We start from the raw sequence: 15,220 nt of genomic DNA, 5'->3' as shown, positions 1-15,220 counted from the left end.
GGCCCGGCCGCCAGGCGGCGCCGCAGGGCCCCGCCCCGCGCTCACCGACGGCCGCGGGCGGGCAGAGGGGGCGGGCCCCGCCGCGCGCCGCGCCTCTCATTGGCCCGCTCGCCCTGTCGCGCAGCGCCATTGGCTGGGTCCGACGGAGGGGGCGGTGCCGCCCGGCCCGTCGGGGCTCGCGGCTGGCCCTGCACCGGAGCCGCCGTGAGGGCCCGTCCTGCCGTGGCGGGCAGCGCTCGGCGCGCTGAGGGGGGAGCGTGGCGCTTAGCAGGGCAGGAGAGCCCTGGAGCTTCGGTGCGTGTTCTCGGCATATTTTCCTTGGAAGCTGCTGCGTGAGCTCCCACCTGCACGCTTGGGGAGGAGGGGTAAACTGAGCCGTGTGCCGTAGGAAAGGGGGCGCCTCATCTTTAGCACCGTTCACGTTTTCAATAAGTTGACCATGGAAGGTTTTGCGGTAAAACACTGAAAAATGAAGGGCTGATGAATAGCCTGGCTCTGTTCTCAGCTGGAACCCTTATTAATGCATTTTGTACGGGAACCTTAAAAGCACCATAAAAATACAAACCACGCCACCTGGAGAATCTGAGGGGCCTCATTTGACAGGCAGCAAGTGCATATGTCTGAACTTACCCAAATCAGTATTGAGAAGTCTATGGCAGAGTTGCGATTTCAGTTTACCATTTTTAGCATCACTGAGTTGCCAGTGAGTCCTGAAGTGCTGCTTCCCTATTTCCCTCAGTGAAATGGAAACCCATGTGAGGCAGCACATGCTACAGCTGCCCATCATCCCATCTGTATTTCCGATGGTCACTGGAGCTGACATCTTCCTCATCCTTTAAACCCTGGAGCGGTGTGGCCTGGAGGACCAAAGGCCCTGCCACGGCTCACGTCTCATGGAAAAAAGCGCCCTGTATGGCTGATCTTTTCCTAAATGCCCTGGCCTCTTCCATGGGGAGAGTCACTGTGGCTCTCCATAGGGCCATGGCTCTTTTGCACATAGGCACTTTGGACATTCCAAAGCAGGGCCAAAGCCAAGGTCCTCCCTGGCTGAAAGCAGCTGCAAAAACCTCAGGTTGGATACGTTCTACTGCAATTGAAGGTGTAGGAAAAAACCTGGAGCCCCATGCCAGCTCAGCAGCACCCACTCCCTGCAGGAAGCACAGCCAGACAGGGATGGAGCACAGCAGCCAGCAGAGCATAGAGGCTCAGTGTGACCCACGTAACCAAGACCCATAGGGACCATTGACCCTCCTGTGGGACATCCCAGTCCTGCAGAATTACCTTCCCTTAAATGAACAAAGATAGTGCTGTCATATATGGCATTAGCCCCAGAGAGAGCCATCACAGGGCACCCGGCTACAACCAAACCTGGCTTCCATTAGGTGCTTTCATACGTTTATCCCCCTGTGATGAAGCCTGTGAGAGATCACCCAGGCAGCTGAGCTCTGCCAAGGTAGAAGGACTGGAGTGGGAGCCTGCCTGCACTCAGATTTATACTGAAAATAACTGAAATGGCTTAATTCATACCTTTCATTATTTTGGTACAAGTCCTCGCGGGGAAGCCAACGTTAGAACAAAAGCATTCTATTTTAATTTAGTGTAATTATAACCTGTCTACCTAGAAAAGCTGAATTGCTTTAGTAATACTATTGCAGCTAATTCCCTAGAGTATGGATGCAGTTGTGCTGGGATAATGTTAATTTGGCTTATTTTTGTGGGAAAAACGTTATGTGTGCATTGCGGGTCACTTTGCAGACAGCTGCAGCTGGTTGAAAGGTTATGGCCATGGCAGCTTGCTGCCACACTTGTTCTTGGGTTTGCTGCCTCCATAACTGAGCCGTACAGCAAGTGTGCTCCACGGCCACCTGGCTGCAAAATCACAGCATTTAATTCAGTATTAGGTGCCTTCAGCCCAGCAGGTGTTCCACTGAAAGGCCTGAGATTCCTGTGTGGCTGTTGTGCTGTAATGGTGAGGGAGCTCAGAGCTATCTGTGGTGTGGTAACATCTTGAGTGGCGATGCTGTTTCAACAGTGTAAGCTCAGTATTAGTGTGATGCAGGTGACAAAACACATCCCTGATCAAAGTCAGGTACCAACCCCAGTAATCAAAATTGCCATAGGTTCTCCTTTTCCTTAAAGTGAGAAAAAAGGAAAATTGATGAATTGCACAGAGGCTTGTGTCCCTTCTTCTGAATTGAAAGCAAGTTGCTTTTCAGTGAAATTCTGAAGGTAGTCAGGATCTGCTTAAAACAAGGAATATATTTAGTAATTTCTGGTGAACTGCATGGCGTATGGAGACTGGATACTGTTATTTCTGGTGCATTTCCTCCTTACTGCTCTGTGCAGGGGGCAGAGCCACATTTGCAGCCCAGTGTCTCATTTTTATTCTGCATGGTTGCCAGTGTATGCCTAGCTGTGTCTCTGCACAAGACAAGGCATTGCTGGCGAGAGGCATGCACATTGGGAAGAGGTACAGCTTTTCAGGATCTAGTTCCCTTAGAGTTCATTCTTCAGGCTCTGAGCAGCACCCAAGAAAGTTGTCTCCTGAACACATGAGCTTTGATGGAAAGGCCCGTTGTGCCTGAGAAGCGGAGCTGTCAAGAGGAGTCTCCATCTCCAAGCCAAGATTTGTGTTATACTTCTGCCAGAGCCCAGCAGCTGGTAGTTTTCCATCTCCTGAAATTCAGAGGAACTTTCCACCTCAGGGAACAAGAAATTGGAGAAAAGTCAATAGACCAGACTAGCTTCATACCACATTTATGCAAGGAAAGAAATAAAAGAAGCACTATAATTATATTTTAACTACCTTTTACTCTCAGCAGCATCCCATAAATCAGGTACCTTTTTACTGTGGAACAGCATGTGATGCTGGAAGTCAGCAGGCAGTAAGTATGCTGACAGTAAATACAGTAAAGACTGTAAGCTGGTTGGCTTTGGCCATCTTGGGCAGTGTGTCCTGACATGATGAAGTCATGACAGCAGACGAATTTCTGTCCGTTTTGTCCGGTTTTGGCAAAGAGAAGGTGAGCAGATGTACTGCAATCTCTGACACCACACCAGGATGTGGTCCAACCGAGGGCACAAGGATGTGCAAGCCACGTCACCCCTTCCTAGCAATGGCAAATGGCAAATTCGTGTCCTGGCTCAATGCCATGATGAGAACTCATAAAGACAAAAGATGCATGACCACAAGGAAAACTCCTGTAGGTGGGAGATGAGTGGGTGGGCAATATGCACTGGGTGACAACCCATATGAACAGCACTGCAAGATGATGTGAGAAATCTCCTCATGCAATGCTGCAAGCAAAAAATGCCACTTGTACATTTTTGAACACCTTCAGCAGACAAGTACAGCTGATGCATTGAGCATAGAAGGCTGCAGTGGGATAGCTATAAGAGTCTGCATTGTTTCTGTGCTCAGGGAGGGGGGCGTGAGTGGATTCAGAGCTGCATGGTTGCCCTATACTGTAATGTACCCTGCTCAGTACAGAAGCCTTTTGTGTAAGAGGATGAGCTAACCAGTTGTTTTGCAGAGTGGGGGGCCCGTTTGCACCACAGCAGCAAGCCAGAGCAGCTCCCGGGCAGCCGTGGTAGCAGTGGGCTGAGGGGGCAGTGATGGAGGGATGCTGTAGCAGATAGCCCCTGTTTCCAAGCTTTTGGCCTCAATCCTATCACATGCACACATCTTACAGGTCTGAACCCAATTGTTTTCAGAGCTCTAAGCTGGGGGATAAACAGGCTTAACTCCCCATAGGTCAACAGGGTGGCAGTTGTCTGTCTCAGGGCTGAATCTGACGCATTATCAGCCAGTTCACAGAAAAGCTTTTGCTCTATCCTACATGCTTGTGTTAGTCAAATGTTATTCTTCAAGAAAAATGACAGAGAGAGGAAATTATTTTATCAGGACGTGAAGTAGGTCATTGTTATACCCTGGCTTATCATTTTCCCTATGACACAAAAAATATTAACTGGATGCTGGCCTTGGAGAAAGAAAGCTTTCTTTTTTCTCTTTTCTTGCAGAAACTTGAAAAGCTTGACAGGGAGAGAGGTGAGGGAGTGAGGCAGCACGCTCTGAACATGATATGATGGACTGCTGCTTGTTCAGGGGAAGGGGATGGCCTGCTCTGCAGGATTGTCACCAAGATATTGATCTTTGTCAAGAAGAGCAACCCCAAGATCTGGAAAAATATCCATCTGTGATGACTCCCTCCATTTTTCAAAGAGTTGGATCCCAGTGACTCAACTGAGCTGATCACTGGCAGGCAAATTGGTGAGAAAAGAAAGGGGAAGAATAGGAAGGGAGGGAGAGAGCAAAGAAAGGACAGCAACCCGAAAAAGAAAAGGCAGCTTTTACAAAGGACTGCTCTGACCTGCTCTGACTCTGGAGAAGTGCGTTTGAGGCTGTTCTATGAGAACTGTGAGGGGAAAGCGCTAGAGAAGTACAAAATACTGCTACTTTTACATTTGATTTGTAGTTCTTAAAAATATGTATTTGTCAGAGCTTTTTTTTAGTAATATTTCCATGCCCTATGTATGGATTTCAGGGTAGTTTTTACTACTGGGGAAATGGTATCAGTAAATAGCACACATTATTAACACAATAAACTCTCACCACCCTGCCAGCTAAGTTCTGATTGAATTTAGGACAGGGTACCAAAAACTCACAGACAAAACCCGTTGTTGAGATAAACCTGGAAAAAACCCTCACAAAACCAAAACAAAGCACAATTGCTTCAAGGCTCCCAAATTCCTAGTTAATTCAGAAAACAAATTAACCCTAGCCTCCTATCTGCAGTCCCTCTGCAGGAGAACCACGGTGGGAGGTGAACCCTTTATCTCACTTTCAAAATCCTTTTCAGCTGATCTGGGGTCACAGTTGCTGAAAAGCACTGCATGTCCTGATTTTGTGTGACAGTCACCAATTTGCCAGTTTGTTGTGTAAGCCCCTCACTGCCTTAGGGCTGCCCCACACCCCTCTGGGTTCACCAGAGCTGGGAGCTCTTCCTAGGATTCTCCCTGCTGGCTCAAGCAGTGGACCCAGCAGGTCACCTGGGCACTGCTGGGGACACACTGGATAAGACCCAGGTAGTGGCAGATAAATGTCTTGGTAAGAAAAATAACAAAGATACCAGCTTTTCCAAACATCTGACTGATGGAACTGTCCTTCTGCTCACTGGGTTTTATAACTATTCTTCTGTTTCTGCCACAGGAGCCCCTTTTTCAGAGACAATCTGGAGAAGAAGGAAGTCCAAGAACTAAGCTGGAGGGGAAGAAAACATGCTTGGATAATGTGCTGCACACTGGTGGGAGTGATGGAGGAGAGAGCTGAGCAGAGAAAAGACAGCTCAGTTTGGACACATCTCTGAGGAGCCAGAGCAGAGCTGCCTGCACTGGAAATGGGCGTGGTATCTGCAGCACAGGTACTCTTTGCCAGACTGCCTGTCAGCCAGCAGGTGAATCCCCTTAATAGTTTTCCTTAGCTGGCACAACCCCAGTAGTTCCCCAGGTGGACTCCCAATACAGCTGTCAAAATCCTGGTCTGCCATGCTTCTGTTCTTTAAGGGTTCTTTCCAGCAGCTGGGAAAACTTTCCTTTCTCCTATGCATTCCCTTCCCTGTTGGAGCAGACTGGTGAGTAACACTTCTCACTGGGCCATACACATCCTTGTATGAGGGGTCAAACCAGCTTCCTAATGGGACCCTTCACTTTTGTTAACAATGCTGGGATGTGAGGAGAGCAGAGAGGTCTGTCTGCTCTGCAGGGATGCTCCCATGCCTGCTTCCGCACCCTCCTACCCCTGAAAGTTTGGCCCATCCAGTACTTCTGTGATCTGCCTTTGCAGACAGTTTGTCCCCTGCATTTTTAATTGGTTACTCTGAAAGTCTGAAAAACAACAGCTGGTCTTAGTATTATCTCTTTTGGAGCCAGCCACTTCCTCTTGGTATCAAACTTGGAAGAACCCCATAGCCTCTGCTGAAAAGCCTTTTCCCTTTCCACATTTAAAGATCTTTTCCAAAAGCAGTTGCTAGGATGTCCTTGGTGGAGATTGAAAGGCTTGGAACAAGCCAATGCAAGTGTTAGTTTTATTGAAAGTGAGCAGGATGTTCTTCCCTGATAGCTGCCTGACTTTGAGGGCAGGAATTGCAGGAAAGCATCCACAGCTCCAGGGCAGCTTGGCAGAGGAGGAAAGTCATGGCTTTTTCTGTGCTGCGTGGTAATACAAAGGCAGGAAACCAAAGAACAGGATTCACTTGGTGCGGAGCAAACCCTGCCATCCAAAACAGCGCTGTCCTGGCTCAGGTGTATGTGGAGACTCCCAGGTTCTCTGGCTTAGCTGAGCCAGCTATGTCCATCCCACACCCCTGCTGCTGGCAGACACAGCTGGGGAGGAGCAGACACTTCTCACCACACCACGCTCCACCCCACAGTCTGCTTTGGGAGAGAACTGTGAGCAGGTCTGGTATACTGGAAAGCAGTTAAGCAGGCATTATATTTCTCTTTTCAGGGACAGAATGAAAACTTCCAATTCCCAAGTCTTCAGGACAGCACTTTTCAACCATAATAGGTATACATAATCAGACATAGAAGCCAGGCAGAGTATAAGGTTTTCTTTCCCTTTCAAGCATCCCATCTCTTCCTGGGACTACCTCACTAGCATACAAGGCTGGGCCCAGGAAATTGCAAGTCTAGTCCATTGGAGCTGGATTTTGAAACAAAGAGTTGCCAAAACAGTACTACCAGCATGGCTCTACAAGGCAAACCCTTCCAGAATGGTTTACTTTCACAAAGTAGTGTTTTCACCAGTCTGGTTTAAAACAGTTTTCTGAACAGAATGAAATTCGAAAGACTCCTTTGCTGGGTAACCTTGAAAGATTAGTGTTCTTTCTTAGCTGGGGAGGGAGCAGACAGAATTCATGTGCCAAAACCCAAAACTCTACAGGAAAACTTCTGCTGAGCACAGACTGAGCCTCAGTTTGTCAGTGTTTGAGAAGGTACTTTGTAGATGTCTTGAAGTCCTCAGACTAAAGATGCGAACGAGGGCATTACCAGTAGATAATGCGGTCCTGGCTTTAAATCTGTTTCTTCTGCTGCTTTACAGGTCTCCATATCTTTGACAGAGAGACTTAGAGGAAGAAGAATGAAAATGCTGAACCTCTCTCAGCTCTGGTAGTTATGGACAAGCGACTCAGGGGCTTTGAGCACCAGCCTCTGTTAGCTGTAAATACAAACCACTGAAAAGCACCAGAACTTTCCCACTGAAGTAAAGGCATCGGGAACAGGAGATTAATGGGTTGCCAGCTGTGTCGGCATGATAAGCCAAGCAAGAACTCAGACTCTTTCAGTCAAAAATGGATTGAGACCTCAGCAGGGACACATGGCAAATCAGCCAGAAGCCACACATGGAAAACTGAGCAAGGCAGCATGGGCAAACATTCCTTATCTTCGCTTTACGTCAATAGAAATGGCATTGTAAAAGAGGCAGCAAAGTATTGGCTGGAGAGGAGGAGGGAAAAGTCCACAAACTTTCTTGGCCGTACATGTAGGTTTTAAAATGCTACTGTTTTCCTCGGAAACTTGTCATTGAAAACAAGTATCCAGCAAAAACCACCCAGCAAGTTCTTCCAGAAGGCTCATTTGCTTGTTTTGGTGGATTTAGCCAAGTTGTGCTGGCAGGAATCTGCCTGCCACTGCTGTTGTGCTCCAGAGGCGGTCGGGAAAGTACAACCTCTTAAACCAGGCTAAAGCACAGCTGTGATAATTACTCCATCTACTATGATTTGCCACAAAATAGGGCTCAGGGGAGAGGCAGACCTCAGAAGTCTGGGCTTTCTACAAGGTGATGTTGTCTGCAGCCATGTCCCTGTTTCCCACAGCTCCTGCTTTTACAGCAGCCTAGCCAATTATCTTCATTAGCCTTTTCTTTGCTTTCTGGTTTTATTGTTTTTGTTAAGGCTAATTAACAGAAGAGTGGATGAGTCCCAGACTTCTTGTGTGGATTTTTTTTTTGGGTGGTGGTGATGGTACTTTTCATTTTGCCGAGTTTTCCTTTTGCTTTTAAGCAATTGTATGTAAGAAAATAATCTTTCCTACCAGAGGCAATACTGAGAAAGACGAAGACTCAGCAAGGAGAATAACAATTAAGGTAAAGCCATGAGTAGGTTTTGCCTCCTCCTCCCTCAGTTTTGCAGCCCCACCCTGAGTGGGTAATGGGCCCTGACTGCAACTCTGCTGTCAGTGCCCTGGAGCAGGGAAAGGCACAAATATTCCCTCCACACAGGTGTGCAGGTGTCAGTGGGAGGTGAGCTGGGAGAAAAAGCAGGCTGGGATAAACACAGCTGAAGCCTCACAACCTGGATCCATATGGCCCCTGGATCCATCCCTGCCCTGCAGAGCCTTGGGCTGGCCGCTGGCCGGAGCAAAGCTCATTGCTGGGTTATGGGCAGGGCTGGGCTCCCTGCAGCTGGGTGTCTTAGGGCAGGGCCACACACTGCACACCGGTGGGGAGCTGCAAATCCCCACTCCAGGTGCACAGGGCTCTGCAAGGACTTTAGCCGAGTGGCTGGGAGCTGGTTCTGGAAACATGAAGGTGCTCTGTCACAAGATCCAGTTGTTCAGGTATCAAAGAAATGATATCCCACATAAAAATATTCTCAAAATAGGTTTGTTGGTAAAACAGTGTATTTTCGTATAATGCCATAATTAATGAACACAGATTCTCTGTATTTGCAGTCCCTGACACCATAGTGATGGACATGATTCAAGAACAGATACAGGTGACCCAGTAGCTGAGTGACTGAGCATCTCCCTCTTTACACACGCATGGGGAAAATGAATGGAAAAATTGGAATGGGGAAAATGGAAAATCCATGGTGCTGGACTGCCTTCTGTTTTTCTCAGGAGAGGAACTTCAGGCAATGTGTCTGTAAAGCACTGAGCAGCTTCCACTCTTCCTGACCCCACCAATTTCCTCTGCACAAACTATCCATATGGATTTGACGTGTGGCCTCTGAGAGGCCCTGAGGCCTCATATGTCTCACTAAGTCAAAACGTATGGGGTAGAGAAGCCATGTCCCTGCCTAAGCTTCTGCAAGTCCCTCAGGGTCAAGTTAAGTGCAAGCCTGATCCTGTTCTGTGAACCAGGCTTGCCTAGTGCATGCTTTAATTTGCCCAGCCTCACCAGGCTGGGTTTCATCTCAGCTGCAAAGCTCAAAAGGAGGTGGCCCCTGTATTGCCTCATGGGGTCCTGGGCAGCTCAGCACCCCCACCAGACCAGGGGCACATCTCCATGGTGGGCTCACCATCACCAGCTTCAAGCCCTGGGGCTGGGGCAGGAGCTTAAGAAACAAGAGGGCTGTGGGACTTGAAGACTTCTCTGGAGTCATGTACCCCTTTTAGTGTTTCTGGGAGTCTCCTGCCCTCAGACCCAGGGGCTTAACAGGGCCTCCCTGCTCTGCAGGGATGCCAGGGTGAGTCAATCCATTAAAAGCTGCACACTGCTGAGACACAAAGTCTACAGCCACATAAAATAATAAAACAGACCAGGGAGTCTTTTCTACTCCCAAGACCCACTGGCATTCCCAGTCATGCCCAGGGAGACAAGCTCCTGTCCCCTAGAGCAGGAGAGCTGTGCCCAAACCACCTGCTGAGAGCGACCCTGGCTCCTGAAACATGCCTGGGCATTGGCTGAAGGAGTATTTGCTTGGTCTGGGACAAACTCCTGCAAGGACAATGCCAACCATTTAACTGTATGGGCAACTGCCTGGGCCTGTGCCCTGCCTCCTCTTTATTAATTTTTTAGTACCTTGCTGCTAGCCTACACTTGTACAGACAGAGAGCTTGCCATGAACAAGGACAATAAAGTGCCAGTGAGGGGAAAGTTCAAAGCATAGTATTTGTTTTGTAAGAAAAAGGCGCATTCTCCTCTGCAGTTCAGTCTCTTTGGTCACTGCAGAGCTGGGTTTGGTCGATGCAGGTAGTGTGACTTTTTCTGCAGTGCCTGCCAGAGGGAGCCTCAGTGGCCACACATCACTGCCACCCCAGCAGATGCTGCTGCTGCTGTTATGAACAGTACTGCAGCCAGGTTTAAGACAGGGATGTAATGCTCTGAGTGGCCAGCTTACCAAAGAGAACAAAGAAATGATTATAGGGCCAGGGAAAAAATAAGGGAAAAAAAAAAGCTAAAAGAAAACAAAGAGCCATTGACGAGAGACACAAATTAGCTGGGTCTCGAGTGTCCTTCCCCATCTGATAAAACAAAAATGTCCAGAGCAACAATTAACAAAAAAATATTCGAGGGGTAGAATATCTCTGTTTAGCTCCAGGTACTGACTACCATACAGGGCTCTGGTTTTTTGTTGTTCACATGCTTTGGGTTGTCTTGGGTCTTGGTTATGTAGAGCTGGTTGCATGTGTCGGGGGGGGGGGGGGGGTGGGGGTGGGGGTGGGGTGCAGTCCCCATGGGTTTGAGAGCTGCCTTTTGCAGAGAAAGGGAAGCCCTCCTGAAGGGCAAAAAAGGAGCAAAGTGGGCTTAGAGTATACAGGAGTGTGCTTTGGCTGCTTCTAGGGAAATACAGCTAGGGTAAGAATTAGCCTTGGAAAAGCACTCAAAACTCAAAACTAGAGGCAAATCCAGCAGGTGTTTAGGGTTGGGAAGACAGCACTGAATAAAAGCAATGCAACAGAAAAGGAAAGCTGTGGAGAGTGCTGCTCCTGGGCTGCTCTGGAGTACACTGGTTGTTGTTGGCTCACTGGCCAGCACTGAGGTGGAGGAAGTGTGGGCTGTCCCTGCAATAGGGCCTTATGAACAACAGGGAGCTGAACACTTTTCACTTTTGCCACAGCAAAGAGAAAGGAATAATCCGTTCTCCACAGTATGTGAAGCAAGTAATGAGCTCAAACTGCAGCATGGAAAGCTCAATACAGATGGTAAAACATACTTTCCAGAGGTATAGGCAATTGCATATTGCAGTTGCCTCCAGGGACTGAGGCATTTACAGCAAGGTGAAACACCCAGGGCTGTCAGGAATGGTTAGGGACAGCTTATTTTGTTTCTAGGTAGCTGGGATGCAGTGGTGTTTCCTGGCAATCACTCTTCCAACCATACCTTTGCAAAACAATGCAAAGACTGCCAAGTGCTGTGGTTCCATGGTGATTTTCACGGACAACAGAAAGAAACCCAGACAAACTTAGGGTATATTTCAGTGCTCTTGCTCCCTCACTGTAACATTTGTTTGTGTGTGTGGAAGTAGATGCACCTGTTCCATTTCCTTTTTCTCCATTCACTTTTTCTCCATTCACTTCACTGATCAGCTCCTTTTGTCCTGTGGATCGCCAGTGTGTCCCTGAAGGGCAGCCTGAAAACCACAGGAGCAGATATCCTCATGGGAGCCCTTTTGGGTCTCTTCCTTGTGTGTGCCCGGCTGACCAGTGCCAGGCACTGCCCCAGGGGATCGCTTGTCTCTGTGGGCGAGGCACACATGCATGTTGGGTTCTGAGCAAAGCCCTGCCTGTCTTGTGCTGCCGCCACTGCTTGCAAGAAGACATGATCAAGACCTGTTAGACGTACAGCTAGGTGCTCTTAAGTGCTCTCTGTTCTGGATTTTAGATTACTCTCCAGCAGAGAAAGATCACCGAAACAAGAAATGACACTTGTTTCTTACAGTCTCGTGTTTGAAAGAAGAAGTTGTTCTTAGCTATGTTATATCACTTACCTGTATCACACCATCTCTCTATAGTCTCCCTGGAAAAATCTCCATTTGGTTTGCAGTGGTTCCTCTTTTCTTCCCTGCTGGATTGACAGGCTCAGCAGGTACCCTCGAAATTGGTGTAAATTCCTTTGACTTTGCACAGCAGCTAGTGGCACCATGGATTATTCAGTCAACATTAACCCAATAACCTTATTGCCATAGCATGAAGCAGAAGGGGATAGCCCTATCTTTGTTAGTAAATAATTAAAATTTCTTTTGTCAATAAACCGAGGAAGCATGAATTGAAGATGAAGAAATAAAACCATAATTTTTCCCCCAAAGCAGTGGGAACTGGATTCTGCAAACCCCTATGCAGTTTGCTTTCCCTGTTAACCGAAGCATAAATGTTCTTGCGTTCAAGGCCTCTCTCCCCTGACTGGAGCTCTTCTGCATGGCTTGTCCTTCACAAGCTAAGTGACAATAATAAATTGTCCTACTTAATCAAGGGACCTATTTCACCTCTTCACCACACTCATTAAAAAATGGCAATGCTAAATACACTTAAAGATCAAAGGCCTGGTATGCAAAACAGGTCCTGTGCAGCAAACTGATGGCCTCCTTAGGGTTTTGTCGCTATGGTGCTATTGCCTTGACAAGTTAAAATATCCCTTGTCAGCCTCTGTGGGAGCCTAGACAGAGAAGGAACCATCAAAAAATAACTGAATACTGTCTTTGACTACAGTCACTGAGTAGTTAATTTTTTTAAGCTTTAATTATCTTTGACTTCAGGTTTGGCTATTAACCCTACCAACTGATCATTAACTCTGCTGACTGAATGACTGATTTCCAGAGGATCGGTCCAAAGAAAGATTGGTTTTTAGGTTGTTTTTTTTTTTCCTGAAGGACTTTAATATCTCCTACCAGCAGACAGACAACCTATTGAATCCCCCGTAAGACGGGCTGAGCAGGGAGGTACTGCAGGTTATCTGCATAGAAACACACTGCTCAGAGCTGATAAACTCACTGACACTCTATTCTGCTTTCCAATTTAACTCAAGCCTTGCTAAGCAGCAGGAGTAACCTGACTGAATTGTTGAGGGTCACAGCTTGAGGTCCTTAATCAACATTCCCAGCTTAATCAACAGGACTTTGGCAAGCCTAAAATGCAAATCAGGATATTTCTGGTGTTTACCCTGGTGCTTGTCATTTTCCTTCCAGAAAAGGACTGGTGCTTGTCCTTTTCCTTCCAGAACAGCTGGTTAAGGATAATGTTGATGCAGAAATGATCAAATGTCAATTGGACTTCTTTTTTTTTAGCCCTTTTGTATTTAAAATGCCTACAGTTGAAATTTTCTAAAGGCAATTCTGCTGGTTAGAGAATGATCTGCTAATAAACGAAAGGAACATTTTTTTTTAATCAATAAACTATTCTGACTCACAGTCCATATCCTTAACCACAAGATCATCCTGCCTTCCTGACTTGAGATCCATAAGGCCTAAGAAGCTGACTCTGACTCAGCAGAGAAGGGCTGGGATTGGACTGTGTTTGCTATGTGTATCTTTCTTCCAAACATGACACAGACAGAAATAAATTAGGAAAAAGCTTCTTGCACACTGGCCCTGATTTCTCCCTGGGAATCACTGGGGTCTTGATTGCCCCCTGTGGTTTGAGAATGAATTAAGCTCAAATTTATAAATAGCAATCTAACCACTCCTGTACTGACAGGCACAAATGTCAGGAAATATGTAGTTAGTTACACTGGTGCTGCATCTTTTAACTTTAAGTACCTCTGTCATACCAGGGGAAGCAGAACAACACATCTGGAACTAAAAGATTCCTGCTAGACTTTTCACACTAACTATTTCCAGCTTTCTTCCAGATAGGAGTTTTCAGCAAAATGTTGTCTAATTGAAAAATTCTGTTTCTCTAAAACTATTGTTTTTCTTATGAGACCTACAAAAGAAAACATACCCAATACATCTCTCAAACAAAAGTAATAAGGAAAAAATTATTAATATCAAAGCATCCCTTTTTCCATTGTTGACATTTAGAATAATGTTTTCTTTATTCAAATGTCTTCTACAATTCAAATAATTTTACTTTTAAGTAATAATAATAATAGAATCTTGAAAGCACTGAAATTTAATATTACCATTGACTCAAACTGCATTTTTATTGTTTGCCTGCAAATATTTTCCACAGCTTTGTTTTCTATCCCATTTTGTGACTTGACTTTTTCCATTTCAAGCACCTTCTCTCGGCTGAAAATGGTAACCAGATATTTTGTGCCTGAATAAAAAATAGGATGAAATCCCAGCTAAGACAGCCCACATGTCCCTCTGGAATATGTTCACAGAGGAGCAGCACACCTGTGCTGTAGCTTTGGATATAATAGCAAGGCTTTGCTGTAAGTCAGCCAGGTGAGGAGTGCTCCATCAGACTGATCATGCTACCACCCTCCTGTAGGCAGCTGCTAGCATGAGGTTCAGCAGGACCACAAAGTGGACAGGACTAGACAAAAACAGGGGGATAATTATTTTTCTGCGTACATTTATTGAATCGTTCCTTTGCAGAAGTGCAATCATGTTGATTCACAGTTGGCAGGATGAATGTCCCAGTGTAACAAAAGCAACAGGTTTTCCAGTGTTTATTTCCAGTTCTAAAATCCTGCTGAAAAATCTGTTCCTGTGCATTGGGAGGGACTGTTCCTGGTGGAGCAAAACTCACAGTGAAGTACCAGCTGTAGTATTGGAGCCAAGAAGTTGCAGAGGCAGCTGCTGCCCTGCCTGACTCCAGCTCTGCAGAGCGGTGGGACCAGGAGTGCATCAGTAGTGCTGGCTGCAACCACACACGTATAAAGCTGCCTCCTCAGACTCAGGCTGCGGCAGGATCGTATTAGAAATATTTATCCAGCGTCCAGGAAAGAAATAGCACCTCTGTCAATATAGTTCATATCAGGGCCCCTGGCAAAAACCCCAATATATAACTACAGCTCCAGTCACAGTCGTCCCTGTGCCTGAGGGCAGAAGCCACAATAAAGCCTAGACCCAGGAGCGGCGGTTCTGTGCCAGCTGCGCTTGGTGTGTGCCTTGGGCTGGGATGTGAGCTGCTGGGGCCGAGCTGCGGGCTCTGGGGCTGCCGGCACATGGAGCTGTGCAGCTCGGGGGCTGCTTTACAGCTTGCGCGTCGTGCTGGATGATGGGCTGTGGGCACGGGTGTAGGCACTGCAGGGCTGCTGGGATGTGGGGATGAAACTCGGGCGTTTGGGAATTTGGGGCTTGGTGCTAGGCTGCGGGTCTGCAGGGCTACAGAAATGGATGCAGGTCTGCCGGTTTGCTTGGCTGTGGGACGGCCGGGACACCGAGCCGGGGAGGCATGAGCCTTCTGGGGGCTGCCCACAGGCAAGTGTTGGGCGGGAGGGCGGTGGGATCCAAGGCCGCAGGGCTGCTGAGTGCAGGGGCTGAAGGGCTGCGGAGCGGCGTGCAGGGCCGCTGCGGGGCTGCGAGGCTGCATGCGGGGCTGGGAAAGGTGC

General features: G+C 47.5%; 1 long non-coding RNA gene across 1 annotated transcript; it reads left to right on the top strand.

Annotated features, from left to right (window-relative positions):
* The first annotated feature begins 109 nt into the window (after positions 1-109).
* On the top strand, positions 110-7,977 carry LOC119699379. Its single transcript, XR_005256398.1, has 3 exons — positions 110-294; positions 5,210-5,420; positions 7,100-7,977. It is a non-coding gene; the product is annotated as an uncharacterized LOC119699379 (long non-coding RNA).
* The last annotated feature ends 7,243 nt before the right edge of the window (positions 7,978-15,220 follow it).

The sequence above is a fragment of the Motacilla alba genome, chromosome 3 (genome assembly GCF_015832195.1).
Source record: "Motacilla alba alba isolate MOTALB_02 chromosome 3, Motacilla_alba_V1.0_pri, whole genome shotgun sequence".
Lineage (NCBI taxonomy): Eukaryota > Metazoa > Chordata > Aves > Passeriformes > Motacillidae > Motacilla > Motacilla alba.
This window is presented reverse-complemented; position numbering and strand designations above follow the sequence as displayed.